This window comes from Rhineura floridana, chromosome 9, assembly GCF_030035675.1.
Source record: "Rhineura floridana isolate rRhiFlo1 chromosome 9, rRhiFlo1.hap2, whole genome shotgun sequence".
In the NCBI taxonomy this organism is placed as follows: domain Eukaryota; kingdom Metazoa; phylum Chordata; class Lepidosauria; order Squamata; family Rhineuridae; genus Rhineura; species Rhineura floridana.
Genome location: NC_084488.1, coordinates 85157745 through 85181734, shown reverse-complemented (window position 1 = coordinate 85181734; position 23990 = coordinate 85157745). Strand labels below are relative to the sequence as shown.

General features: G+C 42.9%; 1 long non-coding RNA gene across 1 annotated transcript; it reads right to left on the bottom strand.

Annotated features, from left to right (window-relative positions):
• Window positions 1-19312: 19312 nt before the first annotated feature.
• On the bottom strand, window positions 19313-21264 carry LOC133364176 (uncharacterized). The gene is made up of 3 exons (XR_009757858.1): window positions 21136-21264; window positions 20997-21045; window positions 19313-19573 (listed from the first exon to the last, which is right to left on the bottom strand). It is a non-coding gene; the product is annotated as an uncharacterized LOC133364176 (long non-coding RNA).
• Window positions 21265-23990: the final 2726 nt, after the last annotated feature.

Genomic DNA, 23990 nt, shown 5'->3' with positions numbered 1-23990 from the left:
AATCCAAACCCATGATCCACTGGAAGGAGAGAACCATGTCCCTATGTAGGAGCTATTCAACGTGGAAAAGGACCATGTTAGCCACTGAGAAGAGTCCCTGTGCTTTCATGCTGATTGGAGCCAATCAAAGTGAAAGGAGGTGAGTCAGTCACTGAGAAGACTCTTCTCAGTAGCTAAGAGACAGCTTCCCCTTTCCTGCTGATTGGCTCCTAGGGATGTCTGTTGCAGTGGAGTGTGGCCTGACGAGACAACAGGGAGAGCAAGGGAGACAAGGGAAAGTGGGAAAGGGGGCACAGCTGTGATGGGGGCATGGCATGACTATCATGAAGGGACCCTGCACTTCTGAATTTGCCACTACATACTGCACCCTTATAACTGTTTATCCAGAGAGTAAAGTCTCTGAATCTTTGCAGCTTTTAAATAAGTACAATCAAATCTATTATGAAATTAAATATTTTACTAAGTATTCTTAAGTTTTGGGGGCAAAGGAACCAGGGCTGGCGCCAGGCATTACTAGGCCCTAGGGCACTAGCCTGCCATGGGCCTGTGGTGCCATAGCCTAACACCCTCCCATACAGGTGGCGTGGGGTTAGTAAGCCCACTTGCGCGTCCCACCTAACTATCATCTTGTGTGAATGACGTGCATACGTAGCACACATGCCTACAATCAACCACTATGGCAGCAAGAGCCCTTTAGGGAAGCCCTCACTACCAACTTGGGGGATGCCAGGCATATGCACACAATGCGCACAGCATTCACACTGATGGGAGAGGTGGGTGGGCATGCATGTGTGCTTATTAAAGCCCATGCTGTCTTTATTGGGGGTCTTGGAGTTCCCTCTTTGCTATCTGCAGTAGGGTCGGATTGCAGGACCCAATGCTGCTACGGATCACGGAATGGAAGCACCACCCTCCCAACCTAAGGAGGGCCCCTTTAGGGGCCCTCGGCCAGGGCCCAACCAGGCCATCCTCTGGCTCCAGCCCTGAAAGGAACATTTCTCTTTTAACATACAACTTTGTGTTAACACACAAAGAAGTAATAAATATAAAGTTTCATTTTTATGTGAAAGGATATCTATCTATCAGTCCATCAGTCCATCAGTCCATCAGTCCATCAGTCCATCAGTCCATCAGTCCATCAGTCCATCAGTCCATCAGTCCATCTATCTACAAGTCACATATTGAATACTGACTGCTATTCTGTTTTTGAAAGCTTCCCTGTAAAATGCTTTGCAGAATAACGGGATAGATGTGTTTTATTTTTCAGATCTCTGACATAATTTATACTTTGTATATTGCTTTGTCGACCTCTTTGGAGGTGTGTGTGTGTGTGTGTGTGTGTGTGTGTGTGTGTGTGTGTGTGTGTGTGTGTGTGTGTGTGTGTGTGTGTGTGTGTGTGTGTGTGTAGAGAGAGAGAGCAGCAGCAGTCAAGATGTCAATCAAATAAAACGTTGTTATGTGCCTTCAAGTAGATTTTGACTTATAGTGACCAAAACTATGAATCAGCGACCTCCAAGAGCATCTGTTATAAACCACCCTGTTCAGATCTTGTAAGTTCAGGTCTGTGGCTTCCTTTATGGAATCAATCCATCTCTTGTTTGGTCTTTCTCTTTTTCTACTCCCTTCTGTTTTTCCCAGCATTATTGTCTTTTCTAGTGAATCATGTTTTCTCATGATGCATCTAAAGTATGATAACCTCAGTTTCATCATTTTAGCTTCTAGTGATAGTTCTTGTTTATTTTTTTCTAACACCCAATTATTTGTCTTTTTCGCAGTCCATGGTATGCACAAAGCTCTCCTCCAACACCACATTTCAAATGAGTTGATTTTTCTCTTATCTGCTTTTTTCACTGACCAACTTTCACATCCATACATAAAGATCAGGAATACCATGGTCTGAATGATCCTGACTTTAGTGTTAAGTGATACATCTTTTTCTGACTTTTTCGTGGCCCATGGTATCTGCAAAGCTCTCCTCCAAATTGGGAATACCATATAGCCTAAAGTAGTATTCAGTGTTAATGCTTTCAGACTCTCATCCAACAGTGAATTGAAACCAATGAAAAAATCCCATCTGAAAATGTGTTGGGAAATTCAGCTAGATAATTCTAGCTGTAATATAAGAAGCTGTCTTATATGAAGTCACATAAACACTCCATCTAGCACCCAAATCATCAACCTTGGTTGAGAGTAGCTTTTAAGGTATCTGCAAGATTCTATCACTGGAGCTGCCAGGTATTGATCTTTCAGGATGTACTAGAAACCTATAAACAAATAATAACTGGTTAATTGAAATCACTCTGTGAAATTCAGACTCAGCCATCCATCATGGTTTCTTGACCCCTGTTATCAAATCACAGTGCTACAGTGACAACAGAGGTTATAACTAAGGTACAGAATCCCTGTCAGAATACAAAGTCTAGGTCTAACCTTCCTATGCCCATTTGGCTCCCTTGCCTTATTTCCTCCAACTTCTTCCCTATTACAGGCATATCCCACTTAAAGTCGCTTCACTTAACGTCGCCTCGCTATAACGTACATGCTCCATACGTCCCCATACCCCGCTTAAATTTTGCGCGCTTCGCAATAACGTACACTTTATTGGCATGACGCCGCTGCCATCTAGCGGTGATTGCGTGCAGTACAAGTGAAGACAATTGCTTCACTTAAAGTTTATTTTCGCTTAAAGTATACTCTCCGGTCCCACTGCGAACGTTAAAGCGGGGTATGCCTGTACTTATCTTTCCTTGCTCCTGTGACTCCTGACCCAATATTCAGTCTAGCCTACTTTTCTGATGCTTCATGCCTCCTTCCTCAGCTCTCTTCTTTTCAGCCTACAATCTACTTTGTCACATTTCTTTTAGCCATCACTCTCAACTAGGGATCATAGTTCCATCTGTTCCATAGTTTTTTTCAGGATTTTGTCACTAACTTAGTTAGACCCCAGTTTAATTCGGGCTGGAAATTCAGAATTTTTCATTTCACCATTACACTTTTGCACCATTGCCCAGTTTTGCAAATAAGAAATATTAAAAACAGTAGTGTGGGGTTTTTTCCCCAAAATTTCAGTAGTTTAGTTTTTCCCAAGAAAAATTCTGAAGCTCCAGATTCCACCCTGGTAACTTCTGATCCAGAAACCATTACAGAATCCAGGGTAAAATTGCCAGAGTATTGTCTAAGGGCACATGAGGCCACCACCTTGCCAAAGCTAAGCAAGTCTAAATCTGATAAGTGCTTGGATGAGTAACTGCCTGGGAATCACGTTGATGCCATGTTGGATTCCATGATGGGGAAAAGTGAGATATAAATGTAAGAAAAATAAAAATAAAGAAAAGTCAGTTGAGGCAGATTCCATTACTGTTCCTAATCTACTCTAAACCAATTTTCATAGCACTCTTCTCTCTTTCTTCCCAATGACTACAGTTGTCGGAGAATTCCATCACAAATGGAAAAGGAATGGAAATCGCTGCAGTTCATAGAAATCAGGCAAGCAAATACAATCGGTATTCAATTACATTGTTACTAGTTCTTTTACAAAAAATTGCAAATGACACATAATTAATTATCTTTTGTTGTATCCAATGCTAGTGCTACTCAGAGTAGAATCATTGAAATGAATGAATCTAAGTTAGTCATATTCAATAACTTCAATGGGTCTACTCAGATCACTGGATACAATCCTTTTTTATTGTTTTGATTTTTTTGACATTGAAATGAATGTCTCTCTATAATATATTTTTATAAGTTATTACATTGGCACGCTGTCATGATGTCATGAGGTGTAACACACAGACATGGCGGCAAAGCATCTTACAAAAAAGATGGTGAAGTAATTGGCAGCTGTGGCAAGATTGGTGGTGGGAGGCGGTGGCAAGAGGGGAAGGGGGAGGAGCAGTGGCAGGGGGAGGGGTGGCAGGGGGTGAGCAAGTGGTGGCACCAGCAACACCACCACCATCAATGTAAGTGGTGGAGGCAGGGCTGTGGCGAGTGCCAGGGGGTCATTTAGGGAGTTGCCTATGGGGGGGAGGTTTGGCAATGTGTGCGGAGGCAGAGAGGTTTGGTGACCTATGGAGGGAGTGGGGGGAATTTTGGCAACCTGGTGAGGGGTGGGGGAAGATTTGACAACCCAGAGGGGGGAGGTTTGGTGACCCAAGGGGCAGGGGAAGATTTGGTGACTTGTGAGGAGTCTGGGAAAGGTTTGGCAACCTATGGGGGAGCGGGGGAAGGTTTGGAGATCCATGGGGAAGAAGGCTTGGAGACCTGTAGGAGGGCAGGAGGAATTGACAATTCATAGGGGGCAGGAGGACTGATGGCAACCTGTGGAGGGGAAGGGGGACATTGGTGATCCATTGGGGGAGAGGGAGACTTTGGTGATTTGCTGGGAAGAGGGTTTTGGTGATGGTAGGCAAGATTGGTGAGTGATGCGAACCAGGGTGGAGCCCATAGTTTTTTTAAAAAATGTTTTAAAACATCCTAAAAGTCAATTCCAAAATAAATACAGACTGGGATAAGGTCTCTACTTAAAAGGCTGGTTGAAAAAGGAAGATCTTGAGTAGGCACCAAAAAAATAACAGAGACAATGCCTGCCTAATATTTAAGGGGAAGGTGCCACTAAAGGTCCACTTCCTATGTTGTGCAGAATGGACATCCTGATAAGATGGCATCTGCAAGAGGCCCTCACATGCAGAGCAGTGACCTACTGGGTATGAAAGGGGTAAGATAATCTTGCAGGTATCCTGTTCCCAAGCCGTATAGGGCTTTGTACACCAAAACCAAAACTTTGAACTTGGCCCGGTAGATAATCGACAGCTAGTGCAATTCTTTCAGCAGCAGAGTAATGTGTTGGCAATACCCTGCCCCAGTGAGCAGTCATACCGCTGCATTTTGCACCAACTGCAGCATACAGACCAATCTCAAGGGCAGCCCCACATAGAGCTCATTGCAGTAATCCAGCCTGGAGGTTACTGGTAGATGGACAACAATGGTCAGGCTATCGTGGTCCAGAAACTGACACACCAGTCTTACCAGCCAAAGCAGGTAAAAGGCATTCCTAGCTACTGAGATAACCTCTAGCGACAAAGATGGATCCAGGAGCACTCTCAGACTACAAACCTGTTCTTTCAGAGGAAATACGACCCCATCCAAAGCAGACAATTGACAAATTATCTGCACTTGGGAATCACCTACCCACCATGTCTCCATCTTGCTAGGATTCAGAGTCAGTTTATTGGCCCTCATCCCTCCCACCACTGGGTCCAAGCACTGGTCGAGGGCTTGCACAGCCTCTCCTGATTCAGTTGTTACAGCGAAACAGAGCTGGGTTTCTACAGTGTATTGCTGACATGCCTCCCCAAATCTCCTGATAACCTCTTCCAGTGGCTTCATATTGATGGTAAACAGCATCAGGGACAACATGGTACCCTGTGGCACGCCACAGCACAACTGCTAGGGGCCCAAAAGACAATTGCCCAGTGCTATTCTCTGAAACTAACCCCAGAGATAGGGTTGAAAACACTGTAAAACAATGCCTCTGAAGTGCATCTCAACAAGTTGGCTCAGAAGGATACCATGGTCAATGGTATCAAAAGCCACCGAGACATCAAGTAAGAATAAAAGGGTCACACTCCCTTTGTCCTTCACCTGATAAAGGTCATCCATCAGGGTGACCAAGGCCGATTCAGTCCCATGACCAGGCCTGAGCCCAGATTGGAATGAATCAAGATAATCTGTTTAATCCAAGGGTACTTGCGATTGCTGCACCACAACCCTCTTGATCACCTTCCCTAAAAGGGGGGTATTTGTGACCAAGCATTAGTTGTCACAAACAATGGGTCCAGGGTGGGCCTTTTCAGAAGCTGTTAGATCACTGCCTCTTTCAGGGTGGCTGGGACCCCTCCCTCCCACAAAGATGCATTGACCACATCCTGGATCCACTTTGTCATACCCCCTCAGCAAGCTTTAATAAGCCAAGAAAGGCAAGGCTCAAGAGGACACATTGCTGGCTGCATCGTAGCAAGCACTTTGTCCATGCCATCAGGCCATATCAACTGAAAATGATTCCAAGAAGTTGCAGCACACGTTGCACTAGACATCACTGGGGACTGCAATATATAAGGCATCAAGATTGCTGTGGAGGCAAGCAACTTTACCCTTGAGGGGTGCCATGCAAACAACTTACAGCGGGCTTCCAAGGGGTCTAAAACTCCATTTCCTGGAGTTGATGTTAACAGTCCCTGGATAATATGAAAAAGCTCCACTGGACAGCTACTAGAGGACGTAATGGAGGCAGAGAAGTGGGCCTTCGCCACCCTCATCACCACACAGTATGTTATTTACTTGTGCCCAATAAGCCTCACATACATCTTTTACCATTTGTGCTGTAGCCCTCGTCCAGCCTATTTCTTTGCCCTCAGTTGACTGGTGTACCAAGGTAAAAACCGGTTCCCACAATTGCCAGAAAGGGCGCTTAGGGGCAACCATGTCAAGAGCCTGATGTGTCTTCTTCCACAGCATGACGAGAACTTCAACAGAGTCACCTGCTCTATCTACTGGAAACTCCCACAGGGCATTCAGGCATCCATTAGTCTCCAGGGACACACCATCTTAATCTATTCACTACCCCTGCAGGGGAGGTTCAGAGTCAAAAGTCCAAACTTGATCAGGAGGTGGTCTGACCATGAAAATGGGGTGACATCCACCCCCTATCTCCAGACCACCCCTTTCTCCATCTGGAGCAAAAATGAAATGGAGGGTGTGCCTTGCCCCATGTATTGGACCGGTGACAACTTGAAACAGCCCCATGGTCATTATGGAGGCCATGAAGTCCTGCATAAATGCTATGCATCCTTTCTCATTAAATGCTTCTTGAATTAATTCTCAGTCTTCTCTGCTTTTTCCTGAAGCCTAATTCTTTACCTTCCATTCCTTAAAACTTCCTAATTTCAGCCCATTGCTTATTCTTCATTCAGCCTTTTTTGCTGTGTGGCTCATCTTTTAGTTTCTCTACTTCCTGGAACCTAATCCCATTCCATGTAAAGAACTTTCTTTTTAGTCACATAAATTGAACTGTGAATGTTTTAGTTCTCTGAGCAACTGAGCTGAACCATACCAGTTCAGCTAATCAGTGTCAGAGACTGTACCACCATATTATATTGTATTGTGCAATATCTTCATAGAGAGAGAGAGAGAGAGAGAGAGAGAGAGAGAGAGAGAGACAGTTTTGAAAGCAACAAACAGAACTTCACCCAAGCTTGTTCTAGATCCCTATAAGGATTCCATTAATCGCCTAAAAATATGTGAACGTAATTGTGATTAACAAAACAGAGGTTTTTATTGTAATACCAAAACGTTTTGGCTTCCGCCTTCATCAGCTGCTAACATACAAATGCTGTTACCAAGGTGGCAGTTATAGAGCTTTGAGGATGGAATGCTCAGAGGGGCTTCATTTGCAGAAGCTAAGTGATGCTGGTACTGTCCTCCAGGTTCAGGCCATGTGGTGCCAATGTGTCCAGAGAGTATATCCAAAAGTTCTCCCTTTTAGTCAATGCTGCTGGATTTGTTGGCATCTCTATAGCTGTTATAGAGAAGTCTAACAGGCTGTGACCCTCAATGTTGAAATGTTTTGCAACTGGTTGCTCCACTTCTTTTGTTAAGATTGCTGATTTGTGGTTTCTGAAGCATGTGCGTACGTCAGTTGTGGTTTTTCCTATGTATTGGATATGACATCCTGGTCTTTTGCATTCGATGACATAAATTATATTGCAGGACCTGCAAGCATTATATTCTAATCCTGGAAACTATAATTTGCTAAGGGTGCTGAGAATTCTTAGGAGAGCCCTATTCTCCTCACAGAGCTGTAATTCTGAGAGTGGTTTAACAGTCAATCCCTCTTCCTAGGGAAGACTGGGAATTGTAGCTCTATAAAGGGAATAGGGCTTTCCTAACAACTCTCAGCACACTTAACAAACTACAGTTCCCAGGAGTGAAATCATAGTGCTTGAAATGTATAGTGCAAATGTGGCTTATGAAAGCATTCTCATTATGTATGTCAACTCAAAAATAAGTCCCACCAAGTACAATAAAACTTATGTGTGCTTTAGATTGCAACCTTAGTCCTAGTTCTCAAACACAGTAGGTAAACCTGCTTCTCAACTATATTGGATTGCAGGCAGGGCTCTCATCGTTTTTTTAACTGCTTTATTCAAATATTTTTCAATTACAAAAAAGCAATACATTAACCAACATTTCATCAACACAACTGTATTTATGATGTGTAAGCAAATAATTTAACCCTGTGAACGTATATCTTGTTAAACCTCCATCTTTTCAAATTATTACCAGCATGGGAGGCACAACATAAAGCACCTGCTTGCCATCATTCTTGAAAATAAATTTATATTGATTTCTGAAATAATTCTAAGAAACCAGTGTGTGTGTGTTGTTTTTTTTAACAGCTCTCAAATAAACTCTCAAACTATGCAGGCGTGCTAACACACAACTGTATAATCAGTCTCTATTCTATTTAGTGAGAACAGCTGACAATAACAATTCCTTTTCAGCTTTAAATCTTGTGTATGAATTTTTTAAAACAATCATAAACTACCTTTCCCCAAAAAATGTTAAAGACTGGTCACAAAGAAAAAATAATAAAATTCTACATAGAAAAGGAATTAAAAATGCAATCAAGATACAATAAAACATGTCAGAAGCACCTGGTGCAACAGGTCCCCACTCATTTTCTCTACCCTTCTGTCAGCTGCAGAGGTGAGCCAAACAAATGAGAAGAGGCCGGGCAAGGCAGCCCTGCTGCAGAAGAAGTGATGTTCAATCAGCCAGTGGATAAAGGCTGGTCAGGTGACAAATTTAGAGCGGGTTCCAAGTAGGGTTGCCAGGTTCAGGGCCTGAGACTGATCCTGTATCTTTAAAAGTTGTGCAAGGAAAAGGGAGAATTCCACCTTGTGGTTTTTCCCATCACAGTGTTGCAAGAACACCTGCACTTGGCTGACTTTCTCTTCTCCTAAAGATACAGCATCAGTCTCAGGCCCTGAAACTGGCAACCCTAGTTCCAAGGAAGGAGGGAGCAAGGACAGAGAAGAAGTAATGGAAAAAAGAGTAAAGAGCTAGGGCATGGGCAAGGTTTGAAACAGCGACTTGGAACACAGCATGGGAATAAGGAAAAGGCAAGCTACCCCAATGGTGAGCCAAGGAAGGAAAGGGTTAACTGAAAGGCACTTACACACCTGATGATAGAGGGATTAATGGGGAAGCAAGGCTGCTTAAAGACATCTCAGAAGAGTCACTAAGAAGAAAAGAGTTCTATATTCATCTGAGTGAAGAACTCATCTGACAGTTTTTAAACAGAAGAGAACCCCAGGGGCTTTGAAGACTCTAGGGATCCATAGTGCGAGGATGGAACCTTTCACACATCTTTAAAGAAAAAATAGGGCACCAAAACAACTAGAAAGATAAAAACATCACTAAAATCACAAACAACCAAAGAGCTTCCTGAAAAGGAAGATCTGGGTACTTCAGTGGAAGGTCATCAGGGATGGTGTAAGGCAGATCTTTCTGGGCAAGGAATTCCAGCATTTGGGTGCTACCACTGTTTTTTTAAAGAAAACTAGAAGTGGTCTTACAGGGAAATGAAGTGTTCCTCACCCAACAATGGTGGTGTACTATGAGTAAAATTCTTTTTTCTTAGTATAGTGGTTCAGAGTTTGAGATATCATTTTATGTAGTGTCAAGACAACTTCAACAAAATTCAGATTTTGAGGTGCGCTGTTGCCAGCTTGGCTTTCTTGGATATTATGACCTTGACGGAAGTCTCAAGAACTCTTACCAAAGTAAGCCAAGAGCTTGAGGTGTGGGCAATCTGAGACAAACTATTTGAAAACCTACTATTTTAGGGAGCAATCCAAATCCAAGTTCCACCATGATAAATGAGTCAAGATCTAGCCAGGTCTGTGCCACCATAAGTCCCTTATCCCTGCTCAGTTCAGTCGAAGCTTGTGTAAATCCCCAAAATGGGGCATGGAGGTGTGGGACCAGGTACAGAGAGATTTACACTTCTATCTAATTTCAGTAAAACTCCCATGTAACTTTTTTAGTGTGTGTTTCACCCATTGCAATCTCATGTGGCACAACCCAAGTAAAATACTACCACATAAATTTACAGTACATATAGACTAGTCATGAATCTTAAAATGGCATGCCTCTAATGGAAAATATCAGAGCTTGGAAAAGTTTCTTTTTTGAACTACAACTCCCATCAGCCCAATCCAGTGGCCATGCTGGCTGGGGCTGATGGGAGTTGTAGTTCAAAAAAGTAACTTTTCCAAGCTCTGGAAAATATGCAGTTTGGTCTTACATTTCCATTTTTTACTTTCATTCTTTACCCAATTACTTCCCAGCTAATTAAATTTTACCAAGTAAATTGACATATGTCTCCCAGGAGAGACATTTTATGGTCACTCATAAGCAAGATTGTGGAATGATCTTTGCAGGGACGCTCACCAGGTGCCTACTGTGATGTTATTTCAGTACTAGGCAAAGCCTTTTTTTATTTGCTCAGGCTTTTAAATTCAGTTTTATCATGGCTGGGTTTGTTGTTTTTATGCTGCTCATATTGATCTTACTGCCTTTAGTATATTTTATATGCTTTTAATTTGCAAGCTTGGAATTTGTTTTATTGTGTTTTGAAATTTTGCAAGCTGCCCTTGGAATGCTATTATGTTGTAAATGCCTAAAATAAATTAAATATATATATTCATGAGAAGAACCTTTTTACTGCCATTTTCCCACCATGAAGCTTTTTCTGTAAATGCATCCTAACATGGTCAAATTTTTATGTAATCAGGCATAAAGAATGATCCCAAACTGTTTCAGAATCTGTCTACATAGGGAAGGGGAACATTAACATGAAACCTTCACCACAGGAAAATGCTAAGAAAAAGACATTGGGCAGCATCCAAAGACAAGATATGCCTGTGTGACTGAGAACCATATGCACAGCTAGTCATACATTCCCACTGACAGAACAGCACAAAGATGTGCCAAGCTATCAGGAAACAGCAAATAATAGAGAAGGATTGTGAGTTTTCCAGGATCCCTAACAAAGTGTGATCGCTGAGGCCAGTCCTTCAGCTGCTCCACTGAGGATAGACTTTAAATACTTGCTGCCACCACCTACTGCCTTCAAGTTGATTCTGACTTATGGCTACCCTAGGAATAGGGCTTGCATGGTAAGCGGTATTCAGAGGGGGTGTACCATTGTCTCCCTCTGAGGCTACTCCTCCCCAGCTGGCTAAGGCCTGCTCAGCTTGCCACAGCTGCACAAGCCAGCCCCTTCCTTGTCTGCAACTGCCAGCTGGGGGGCAACTGGGCTCCTTGAGGCTATGCAGCTTGCCCATGGCTGCACAGGTGGCAGGGCATGTAACCCCTGAGCCACTCACTGTGGGGGTGATCTTTAGCTCTCCCTTTACACCCAGGAGACACGAGCAGATATTTGAACTTACTGACTCTGGACTCCCAGCGAGGCTCTTCTCCCTTAAGTCAACTACATCTATGATAAATATGTGGGGTGAGATAGGTTTGCCTTAGAATCCACCCCAACCAGTTCAACCATAAACAAATATTCAACTAAGAGCCATGGGCATCTGCATGAATTCATTCAGGGGACTGGGGCAAGTAATTGCTCCAAGTATATTAAAATGCATAACTAGCATCAGAGAACAAGTCCAACATTTCTGGTAGATCTGATGACTTAGCGGTGGTAAGGCCTCAGTAGGCCTTGCCTTTGAGAAACTTTGCAAATTAAGAAACAGACTGTGAAGAATTTCTTTTGAACAGATTGCTGTTGCTGGGTCAGGGAAACAGCTGAAGGAAAGGGGACCCCTCACAATGAGAGGCATAAATATTAGAACTTAGTTTTGTATACAGAAGGTCCCAGATTCAGTTCCTGGCTTCTCCAGGTTCAGCTGGGAAGACACCCCTCTGAAACCTTGGAGAGCCAGTGGCAGTCAGTGTAGATAAACAATACTAAAGTAGATGAACCAATGGTCTTTCTCAGTATAAGACAGCTTCCCATGTTCCATAATTCAGCAGTCTATTAGGGATGGAAGGAACTGTCAATTTTTCTTCTCTCAGTTTCTCATTTTTCCAATCTTAAAATTCAGTTCTCTACATTTCTGCAGCAATTTGCAGTGTTAATGTGAATTTCTCCAAATAAGCATATTTTTCTTATTTTGCATACCATGGACTGCGAAAAAGACAAATAATTGGGTGTTAGAACAAATTAAACCAGAACTGTCACTAGAAGCTAAAATGATGAAACCGAGGTTATCATACTTTGGACACATAATGAGAAGACATGATTCACTAGAAAAGACAATAATGCTGGGAAAAACAGAAGGGAGTAGAAAAAGAGGAAGGCCAAACAAGAGATGGGTTGATTCCATAAAGGAAGCCACAGACCTGAACTTAGAAGATCTGAACAGGGTGGTTCACGACAGATGCTCTTGGAGGTCACTGATTCATAGGGTCGCCATAAGTCATAATCACTTGAAGGCACATAACAACAACATGAATTTCTCCAAATAATCACATTTTTCTATAGAGTTGTGGCTAGTGTACACATTTTTGCAAGCAATTTTGTCTGATACATTTTTGTGTGTTATTTTCACTAATATATTCATTTTAATACACATTTTCCCATAATATATGCATTTCTGTAAACATTCTTTGGTCGGAGAACTGCATGTTGGATGGCTATGCTCTTGTATTGTTTCGGAAAGTGCAAATTTGATAGACTCAGCAAGCAGCAAATATGGATATGTCAATGTTTCAGAAAACAGCAACATTAACAATGTATCAGAAGCAGTTGCCACATTAGTTTGCTATTGTTTCTCTTTAAATATATACATTTTGTTTTAAAATGTGATGGCTTTGACGCTGTTCTGGATGCTCACAAAGCCTGAGAAGTAAAGCATTCAGGCTTGGAACATCATGAATTTTCCTTCCATTTTAAGGACGGGAATACCATAAACAGTGACCATTAACACTGAGCTTATAAATCAGTTCTGGAACGTAAAAATCTGTGAAGCTCTATGGGGAATGTTTTCAAAAGTGTTCTATAAAGCAGTAACTCTGAGGTACAGCAAACAGTTGCTATCAACCAACTACACATGCAGGAAAATTGCAAAGTAATGGTGTCTTTCTTTTCTGCTGACAGGAGCAAGAACACACATGTTAACACATGTTAATTTGTTAAGAAAAGAGGATATGTACAGTTTTATGTTTTCTGTAGACATGTAAAGACAGCAGCTTCTTTGACCTCCAGTTGCCTGCTATAGTCCATGTCCATGGCTACAGAAGTGTCCTCAGGAAAGTCAGGCCAATGTTCTTCTTAAGACATCCCCCATCTGCATTTTGGGAAACCAACTATTGACCAAAGGAAAATCCATTATGGGCTGAGTCCTTCCTCTCTGAACTGCAAGGATCAAAATCATTCTATCCAACCTCTGAAAGAGTCACTATCATCTAGCATTGTGATTGTGTGCCTCATCCTCTAATAAATATGCTTGCCAGAACTGTAGAGGAAAACTGGACTATATGCTGGTGGTTTTGCTGAATTGTTCCTCCCAATGAGTACATTCAAGATCTGAAGTACATTATGAGATCTGCAGTGCCAATTGTGATGGCAATGTAATCACAGCAGATGAGATGCCTTCAGCACATAGTACTAATTAGTACAGCACACAAATATACCAGATAGTAATCTGTCATTTTTTTCACTGAAAGATGGTATTACGCAATACTTTTTGAGGTTGTAATAGTTCTTCCTGTAGTTTTGCATAGTAGTGAAAAAACTACCCACCTATATAACTTGCTTAGATATAGGCAACATCACCAGCATTTATTTTTACTTGCAGCATAGGTCTAGGATGTAGTCTGAAGGCATGTAATACCACCATTATGCTGAAGCTAAGCAGATCTGGGACTGGTGGGCAGTGCCTATATTAGTGACCGCCTGGAAACCACATGTACATGGAAGAATATAAGAAGAGCCTGCTGGATCAGGCCAGAGGCCCATCTAGTCCAGCATCCTTCAAGCAACTTCCAAATCCTTTTAGCTGGTGCTGGCAGGCTGGCCGCTAGCTTATGACTCTGGGAGACACTCCACCCCAGTACTGCCTATATTATTTTTTAAATGGCTTTGGTTTGGTTCACTTGCAAAGGGGCTTTTTGAGACCTGATAGGAAAAGTAGCTGAAAGAGTTAAGTCTGTCATCTCAACTGAGATGATGTCGCCAATGATATGTACAAGACATGGCCTTTGGCAATCAAATCAATGCGATCCAAAAATAATTGTAATAGTTTGGCTTTCAGGAAAGGAGCCCATTGTTGAAATCTAGATCTAATCAAACTAGCTGAAGGATGAATGCCACCACCTGTCTCCATGAAAAGAAAATCCCATCACCCTAACCATATGATTCACATTAGGTATAAGAACTGAAGAATGACAACTCCTTTGAGGATTTTCTCTAGAAAAGGTATAAAAATTAGACTCCTGGAGCCATTTTTCTTCTGGGTTCTGGTTATTGATTGATTGATTGATTGAATCATTCATTCATTCATTCATTCATTTATATACCACCCCATAGCCAAAGCTCTCTGGGTGGTGTACAATAACTAAAAACATTAAAAACAAATATACAAATTTAAAAACACATATTTTAAAAACAATTTAAAACACAATTTAAAACACTTTAAAACACATGCTAGAATGCCTGGAAGAAGAGGAAAGTCACAACCTGGTGCCAAAAAGATAACAGTGTGGGCACCAGGCGCACCTCATCATGGAGATCATTCCATAATTTGGGGGCCACCACTGAGAAGGCCTTCTCCCTTGTTGCCATCCTCCGAGCTTCCCTCAGAGTAGGCACCCGGAGGAGGGCCTTTGATGTTGAGCGTAGTGTACGGGTGGGTTCATATCGGGAGAGGTGTTCCATCAGGTATTGTGGTCCCAAGCCATTACCCAGTTCCACTATGAAATCACTTGCTGGATCACTTGTGCAGGTTCTGGCTCTCCAGATCCACTCAGCTGAATATCACTCTGCCATTGAGAACTGAGGGGTCTGGCTCCTTTGCTTTTCCTCCACTATCTCTGGACCCCCTACCTACTGAAGTAGAGGCCCCCACTTGCTGCAGCTGCTTCAAAAGCCCTTTTCAGGGCTCCACTACTTTTCCTACTTTCCTCTTGATTTTTGCTAGCTGAAGCAGAGATCCAACAAGCCATTCACAGGGCCTGACTGCTGCCCTTGCTGTCTTCCTGTCTGAGCCAGGAGTCCTCCAGGGCTGGGAAAGGAATATTTTGCGTGCTCTCTTGTCTTCCAGAGGTCCTTTCCCTACAAATTTTAGCCTCCACATCTGCTTCCTGTGCCTATCTTTGACTGTCTTTATCACCTGTGACAGATCCACACCATACATTTAAAGCACATCTAACACACTTTTAAATCACATGATTTCTCCCTCCAAAATCCTGGGAACTGTGGTTTCCCCCTAACAGAGCTGCAATTTCCTAGCAACTTTAGCAAAATACAGTTCCCATAATTCTTTGGGGGAAGTCATGTGCCTTAAATGTGCGTTGGATGTGTTTTAAATATATGGTGTGGATCTTTCAGAGGCCACCCTCTGGTCCTTCCTGCCCAGCTGTGCATGATTGAGTCTGAGGCCTAGTCTGCAAACTGAGGCCAGAAAGAGAAAGAGTAGGCTAGTGGGCCTTCAGTTGTCCTGAATTCACCCCTCCTCCATTTTCTCGTATGCCTTGTGTGCTCACTCTTTCATGTGCATGTGTATATTGAGTGTGTGTGTTAATTTAGTTATGGTTAGGATTACTTAGTTAGTTCCCTCATACCAGAAACATATATATTTTTACTGAGCTATCTCCACTGATGTTAAGTTATATATAGTTGCTGAGCTATTCCCCCATTCATAACAATAAATTATTATTAGTAGCAGCAGCAGCAGCAGTAGTAGTAGTAGTATCCACTCTTTAACCAGAGGTCCTAAGGCAAGTAACAACCATTTCAAAATATGGCATTAAAAACAAATAAAATCATAAAATAGGGTGGGTCATAAAAATATATGTCTCAGGTGTCAAAGGCCATGGTAAAGAGGTGTGTATGTGTATATTTAGATTCTGTGTGCATGTGTATTCAACAAATATCCTCATTTTTAAGACCTGTCTGAGTGTAAGTTACTGGACAAATCTACCAAGACACATTAGTGCCAATGTCTAAAGATACTAATTCACAAGTGTATGTGAAAGATGTGTCTACAGAAGAGCCTTGCTGACAGTGGAATCATCCAGCTCCTGGCCTGATGGAAAAATAGGTCAGGGGGTTAAGGGGGCTTGGCTTCCAGGGTGGGAGAAAGACCTCAATCAAGGTAGAATTCCTTTTATGAAAACCTTATTAAAAATGATTGGGAAACTGCCACAGCATAGTGCTGAAATTCATTGTAGCAAAAACAACAATCACTTAAATTGTCAATATTTATATTTGCATATGGATATTCTGTGTGTCAAAAATGCAACACTTGAGTTCTGAAATCCAGCATTCCAACTTCAAATTTTGGTCTCCCTGCTTTGTTTTCATCAATTATATTGGGACTGGGGATAGATATGTGGCTGTATTAGATTTTCCATATTTTTGTGACAAAATGTGGACTGCTATCACACAGAAATACATTTCTTCTTCTTAATCACAAAATAATTGGTGGAAATTCTCCTTGTCAGGGGCTTCTCAATGAGAAGATCAACAAGAGCAGACAAGCTACCTGAAAGAAAGCTTGTCCACCACAACTGACTTTCTCTTGCAATGTACATGCGCAAAGGAGTATCGGATGCCAAGAATAAATTATCTTAACATTCCACTAGAATCCTTTCATGCTAGAGTACATTGGCATATGAGTTGATCATTTATTTGAAGAATCTCTTCCACCAAAAAAAAAAAAGGTTCCCAGAGCAGCTTACAGATCACTACAAACAAGACAGTCCCTGCCCTCAGACTTACCAATCTAAAAAATGACACAACACAAAAGAAAAATAAATTGGAAAGGAGGAAATAACCAAAATCAAGGGCAAGTTCTTAGGTACAAGTTGTTCTAAGGACTACCTTGGGTGGAAAAGCTCAAGGAGAGGACGTGTCAATGGAGTGGCCCTGCATCCTTCTCTTCCATCCTCTGCCACTTTCTGATTGATGGCTGCTGACAGCTGATGGAGAGAGGAGCCTGGCTTCTCATGCGGTGGCTCTGCATTTATTACAGCCTGATGTAATGGCTGCTGCCAAGTGATGTGGAAAGGGTTCTCTGAGAGACGCAAAGCTTGGCAACCATTGCCCTCAACTGTCTAGAATACTTGGGAGGAGAGGTAGTATAAATCTCACATGCTAGGTTATCATGACTGTAAACCAAAGCAGAATGAGGGGGGAGTGGCTGGGGAGAGTGTGGCTTGATGAAGGAGACTGGTCCTGGCAATCCAGATATCACTGAACAGAAGAATGTTTTTATTTGCAATTGTTTTTTAGAATGTTTTTATTTGTAGCTGTTTTTTAGAATGTTTCGACTGTAACTGGTTTTAGAAGGCTTTTAACTATTATTAGAATGCTTTTTGTTGTTAGAATGTTGTTAAATTGTTTTGTTTGCTGCTCTAGGCTCCTTCGGGAGGAAGGGCAGGATATAAATTTAATAAATAATAGTAAAATAATATGCATTTAAAGCACACAACTTCCCCCAAAGAATCCTGGGAGCTGCAGTGTACCCCTCTCAGAACTACAATTTCCAGCATCCTCAAAAAACAACAGTTCCTAGGATTCTTTGGGGGAAATCATGTGCTTTAAATGTAGGGTGTGCACACAGCCTGTATTACAAAAACCATGAAAAATCCTGAAGAATGGCTAGGTTAAAATTATGCAAGAGGAAAGCGAAGCACAGCAGCAAGTCCCATTTCAATGCAGCTGTCAGTCAGAACCTTCCAGCAGAAAATCACACAAATATCTGTGGCAATATGAGAAATATTGGGGAAGGCTGTTTGGAATGGCTCACACCATGAAAGGACTGAGCTCACGCTTGCTTGCTTCCACCATGTAATTGGGCCTTGCTGAGTTGGCAATTGTAAGAAATTAGTCAGCTGTGTGGTGCTTTGATGATCTTTGATTGGATAGAAGTGATAACATTCCTGGGTGGCTGTTGGGAGTCCAATGAGACTGCTCATTGCCCCCTGACTATCCTTTTTAACAGGCAAGAGAAATACCTAGCATCCTGTTGTCCTCCTGGGTGAAAATGTGCTTTGAATGCCACAGTACAGAATATTTTGTGCCTTAGACAGCACAGTTTTGAAGCCTTTCTTTTGTATTCCACTGCTTTATTTTCTCTTTTGGGACCCCCCTTCATGCAGAACCTTTTAGCTTTGAATGTGTTTCTTGTCAGCAACATTCCGTGACCAGTTCCAGCAACAGACCCTGAAGGCCACTTTGTTGCTTTTGTATGATTCGTTTGGGAGTTTGCAACCTGAAAATGCACCTTGTCTAGTAGCTACAAATCAAGTCAGATTTATATATACAGATTCAGGTACAGCTAAAGATACGAAGTCAGATCGAACCTTCCATGATCGGTGTTTGGCTGAGAGAAAGAGTGCTACCAGAACTAGGTAGCACAGGGATGGGAAACCTTTTTCAGTCCAAAACCTGCATTCCCTCTTAAGTAACTTTCCAGGGACTATGCCCCTGTGGTGGCTAAAGGCAAATGTGGGTGTGTCCAAAGACAAGAGTGGGTGGTGCTATGAATATGTGTGTGTGGAAAGTAACCACTGACTTTGGTGTGGCTGGTAGCTTACAAGCTATGTCAGAATGTACTTTACACACAAACACACACACACACACACAACTTGAAATCCTGGTGATTAGAGGTGTTATCACAGTTCAAGAACACATTCCAATCAGGCAAAAACACTCAAGGAGGATGCAGACAGAGCAGGGCCATTGAGCGATGCAGCCTGGGAAGGGGGGGACGACCTGCAGAGAGAATTCCAAAAGTCAGATAGAGAGGCCAGTAGATGCATTTGGCCCATGGGCCTCAGGTGTTTTGCCCCTACAGGAGTCAAGTTTTGCTGTTCCTTCCTTTTTCCTGCACCTCATGTTGCTCCAAATGGTTGTTAGATGCTCTGGAATAGTGTGGGAGCTCTGGGAGGAGAGGGGAAATCAGCAAAGATCACTCCTCCTTTTCCACTAAGTAGATGCATCCTCTGGATCAAAGGATCATTTACACAAGGACCATTTATTTCAAGGGAAGGACACCTTTGATACAATCCAACATCTCCAAGTTTCTCATATGATTAAGTCCAGCTTTTAATGGAAAAGTCATAATTATGCAGCAGCTGGTAGGGCGTAATGTGCTGAAATCATTCCGTGGGTCTGATGACATCTGAGGTCTTGGGTTTGGGCATGTTCTTGTGTCACTGCAGAGTGAGCATTCCATAGAAACATCAGCAGAATGATCAAGTTCATGGAAGAATCATGCTTTTTAAAAAAAGAAGAAGGAATGGAAAAGAGTTAGAGAAAGCTGGAATAAATAGCCTGAAGAAAGCAGATGGTGTGGTGGTTGTGATGGCCCACTAGAAATGTATCATTTCAGCTGGAATACAAACAAAGATGTCTCAGTGTTCCTAATTCTAATCAGAGGCAACTCATACTGGTTTGAAAGAATATGCATGTTGGTTATTATTTGCTCAGGCTCCCTTGGTCTTATTGAACAATAACAAATGAGCAAATTGTGTTAAATCGGCTTAGTCATATTACTAATATTTTGTTTAGTCATTGTAGCAGTTAACAGCTGTTGGGACAAACGTCTAACAAAACTGTATTTCTCTCACCATCAGAATAAATACTGCATAAATATGTAACCAAAAGCTACATGTATTTGCTCATGAGTATGTCCTGTTAGAATCAGAAGCTTTGGATTGTGAGTTGATAGTCGTTCCTGAAGTGTTAAAGCTGGACATCCCATTTGGAAACAATTTAAGCCAAGGGTAGGGAACATTTTTCAGCCCAGGGGCCACACTCTCTCATAGGCAACCTTCCAGGGACCACATGCCAGTGGTGGGCAGGGCCAGAGGCAAAAGGGGGTAGTAGAAAGTGACTCTTACCTTTGTACAGTTGACTGTTCTAGCCACATAGATGTCAGAGGTTTTTCCACATACGCCTCCATCCAGGCAGGGCCAATCAGGGGAGGGGGCAGAAGGGTCATTTGACCTGGGTCTCAAGCTCAAAGGGAGCCTCAAATTTGGAAACTTGTTAATTTGGCATTTGATAAGTTTCACAACTTGTTTTTATGTGCATCAGACCAAAGTGTGACAAATGTTTGTTCTTGTGTGTCATCTTTTTTCATTTATTTTAGAAAGGTTGTATCGAAATCCAGTGCTAGTCAAAGTAGACAGATTGAAATGAATTAATCTAAGTTAGTCATGTCCATTAACTTCAAAGGGTCTATTCTCAGTAGGACCAGCACTGGATACAAGCCATAATGGCTTGGAGCGTCAGAAGCTGGAATTTGCCTGGGCCTCTCTAGACCTTAGAGAGGGCTTGCATCCAGGCAAGCAAAAGGCATTATTACAGCTCAAGGTCATATGATAAAATATAAATTTCCAAGGTTCATCTGGCACCAGAACGAATATATCAGCCATTGAGGTAACTAGAAATTTCTAAGAACATGGGGTGGTAGTTAACACTTGTCCTACTTAGAGTAGACCTATTGAAGTTAATGGACATGATTAACTTTCAGTGGGTCTACTCTGAGTAGGACGTAACTAAATCCAACCCATGGAGACTGGTCAACACAAGATCCTCACAGAAGACCGTTAATCATTTTCCGTAAAGTTTCAAACCACAGAAATTAACCACAGAGCGTGTACACGCATTAATTTTGTTCCCCTTTCTCTCTTACGTTTCTTGATGTCCACATACTCTTTCACCACATACCAGTGGTATGGAATCTGACAAATGGATAGAGGAAATAGATACTGCAGGTTATAATGGTGGCAAATTGGTTAGTTCTTTGATATTTGAAGGGAAAAACTGCTCACCAATCCTCAGGTGGACAGAAGAACGTTCACTCTTGCGTAGCATGACAGAGGCAATAGCAGCTCTATACCTACTTAGCCAGGTTGAGGCAGGGAGAGAGAAAGAAAGGCCTGTGGCAAGAAGCAGTTCCCTCTCCCTTCAGTGTGACATAATATCTAAATAGCTGGATTCTACCCAGACAAAAATGTTCATTTGGCTCTTTTGCAATGATTTACTTGAGAAGCTTCACATTCTTTTAAAAATGATTAAATATTAAATCAAGTGGATCAATATCCGTCATGGGACTACACTTGCCCTGCCTGAACTTTAATCTATTGCCTCAGAAAGGGCTTAGTAAGGCAAGAGAACAAACACACATAAAGGCACATCTCCTGAATGTTGTGAGGTTAATAACACAGCTTTTCTCCTCAAAGCAACACTATTATATGTGACCCATCTGAGCCTGCATTTGGAACACTATACTATGCTTTTGAGTTTGGATTTACAGTATTTGTAATTGTGGTGAACCTGGTCTGCAATTTCTAAAGTTTGGCCAAATTGACATTACCAGCTTCCATTTTTAAAAGTGGGAAATCCCATTTTGGCAGGTGAGCAATGCAACAGGTTTGGCTGTCTGTCCCCATGTCAACAACTGGAGGAAAGAGCAAGAGTGGAATGTTGGACTAGAATATGGGAAACCATAGTTCAAATGCCTGTTCATTCAGCAATCTCACTAAGTGGCCTAATGTACCACACAGGGTTGTTGTGAGGATAAAATGGGGAGGGGGAGAATGGTGTATGCCACCTTGGGCTTGTTGGAGGGAAGGTGGATATTAATTTAATTTAATTTATTGGATTTCTTAGTCGTCCATCTGGTTGGCCATCCAGCCACTCTGGGCGATGTACAAAATGAACAAAATAACACAAAATGGCACATCAATACAATAACATTAAAATCTAAAAGCAATGATGTTAAAATCTAGCCCACCCCAAAGGCCTGCCTGAAGAGTCAGGTCTTCACGGCCTGGCAGAAACTCACTGTAGAGGGGGCCTGGCGGAGATCATTTGGAAGGGAGTTCCATAGGGTGGGGGCCACAACTGAAAAAGCCCTCTCTCTGGTCCTCACCAGTCTAGCTGTTTTGACTGGTGGGATAGAGAGAAGGTCTTTTGAGGCCAATCTTGTTAGGCGGCATAGCTGATGATGCTGGAGGCGCTCCTTCAGATAGACTGGGCCAAAACCGTGTAGGGATTTAAAGGTCAAAACCAACACCTTGAATTGGGCCCGGCAAGCAACTGGTAGCCAGTGCAACTCTCTGAGCACTGGAGTTATGTGATCTCGCTGGCAGCTGCCTTTAATCAGGCGTGCCGCCACATTCTGAACCAGTTGCAGCTTCCGGACCATTTTCAAGGGTAACCCCACGTAGAGCGCATTACAGTAGTCAAGGCAAGAGGAGACCAGGGCATGTACCACCGATGGGAGCAGATGATTGGGAAGGTAGGGGCGTAGCCTCCGTATCAGATGGAGTTGATACAGTGCTGCCTGGCTCACAGCCGAAAACTGAGCTTCCATGGACAGTTTGGAGTCAAGAATGGCCCTGAGGCTGTGGACCTGGTCTTTTAGGGGCAGTTGTACCCCATTGAGCCCTAGGTCCAAATCCCCTAACCTTCCCTTGTCTCCCACGAACAGTACCTCGGTTTTGTCAGGGTTCAGTTTCAGCTTACTCCTTCCCATCCAGGCACTCACCGACTCCAGGCACTTGGATAGGGTTTCTACAGCCAACCTTGGTGAAGATTTAAATGAGAGATAGAGCTGTGTGTCATCCGCATATTGGTGACACTGCAGCCCAAATCTCCTGATGATAGCCCCCAGCAGCTTTATATAGATGTTAAATAGCATCGGGGAGAGGATGGAGCCCTGTGGCACCCCACAAGTGAGAGACCAAGGATCCGAAACCTCATCCCCCAATGCCACTCTCTGGTACCTATCAGAGAGGAAGGAACGGAACCACTGCAGAACAGTGCCCCCTATGCCTAACCCCTCCAATCAGTACAAAAGGATACCGTGGTCAACGGTGTCAAAAGCCGCTGAGAGATGCAGGAGGACGAGGAAGGTGCCTTCACCCCTATCCAACACTCTCCTCATATCATCCACCAAGGTGACCAAGGCTGTTTCAGTCCCATATCCAGGCCTGAAGCCCGACTGAAATGGATCCAGATAATCTGCTTCCTCCAAGTGCGCTTGCAACTGCTTCGTCACCACCCGCTCAACCGCCTTGCCCAAGAATGGTAAGTTTGAGATTGGGCAAACGTTGTTTAAAACTTGGGGATCCAAGGAGGGCTTCTTTAAAATTGGTTTTATTACTGCCTCCTTGAGAGCTGATGGCAGCACGCCCTCTTCCAAGGACGCATTTACCACCGCTTTGACCCCCTCGCCCAGTCTATTCTTGCAGTTCATGATGTACCACGATGGGCAGGGATCAAGTAAGCAGGTGGTTAGCCTTAAGGTTGCAAGCACCTTGTCCACTTCATCAGAAGGAAGAAGCTGGAACCGATCCCACATCACTGGAAAACCACTGGCCAACTCTGGCTCACTCACTGTATCCACAGCGTGCGGAATCGTACTCTTTAGACGATCGATTTTATCCACAAAGTGCTTTGGAAACTCATCACAGAAGGTTTTAGAATGTTCCATCGGTTCCAAACAACTGGACCGACAAGGCTTCGGACCACTTGGAACAGCCTCCTGGGACAGCACTCTGCGGACACAATAGAGGCAGCATAGAAATCCTTCTTTGCTGCCCTTATCACCACATGGTAGGCCACCGCAGCTGCTCTAACCCATGTCCTATCGTCCTCAGAGCGAGATTTCTGCCACCGG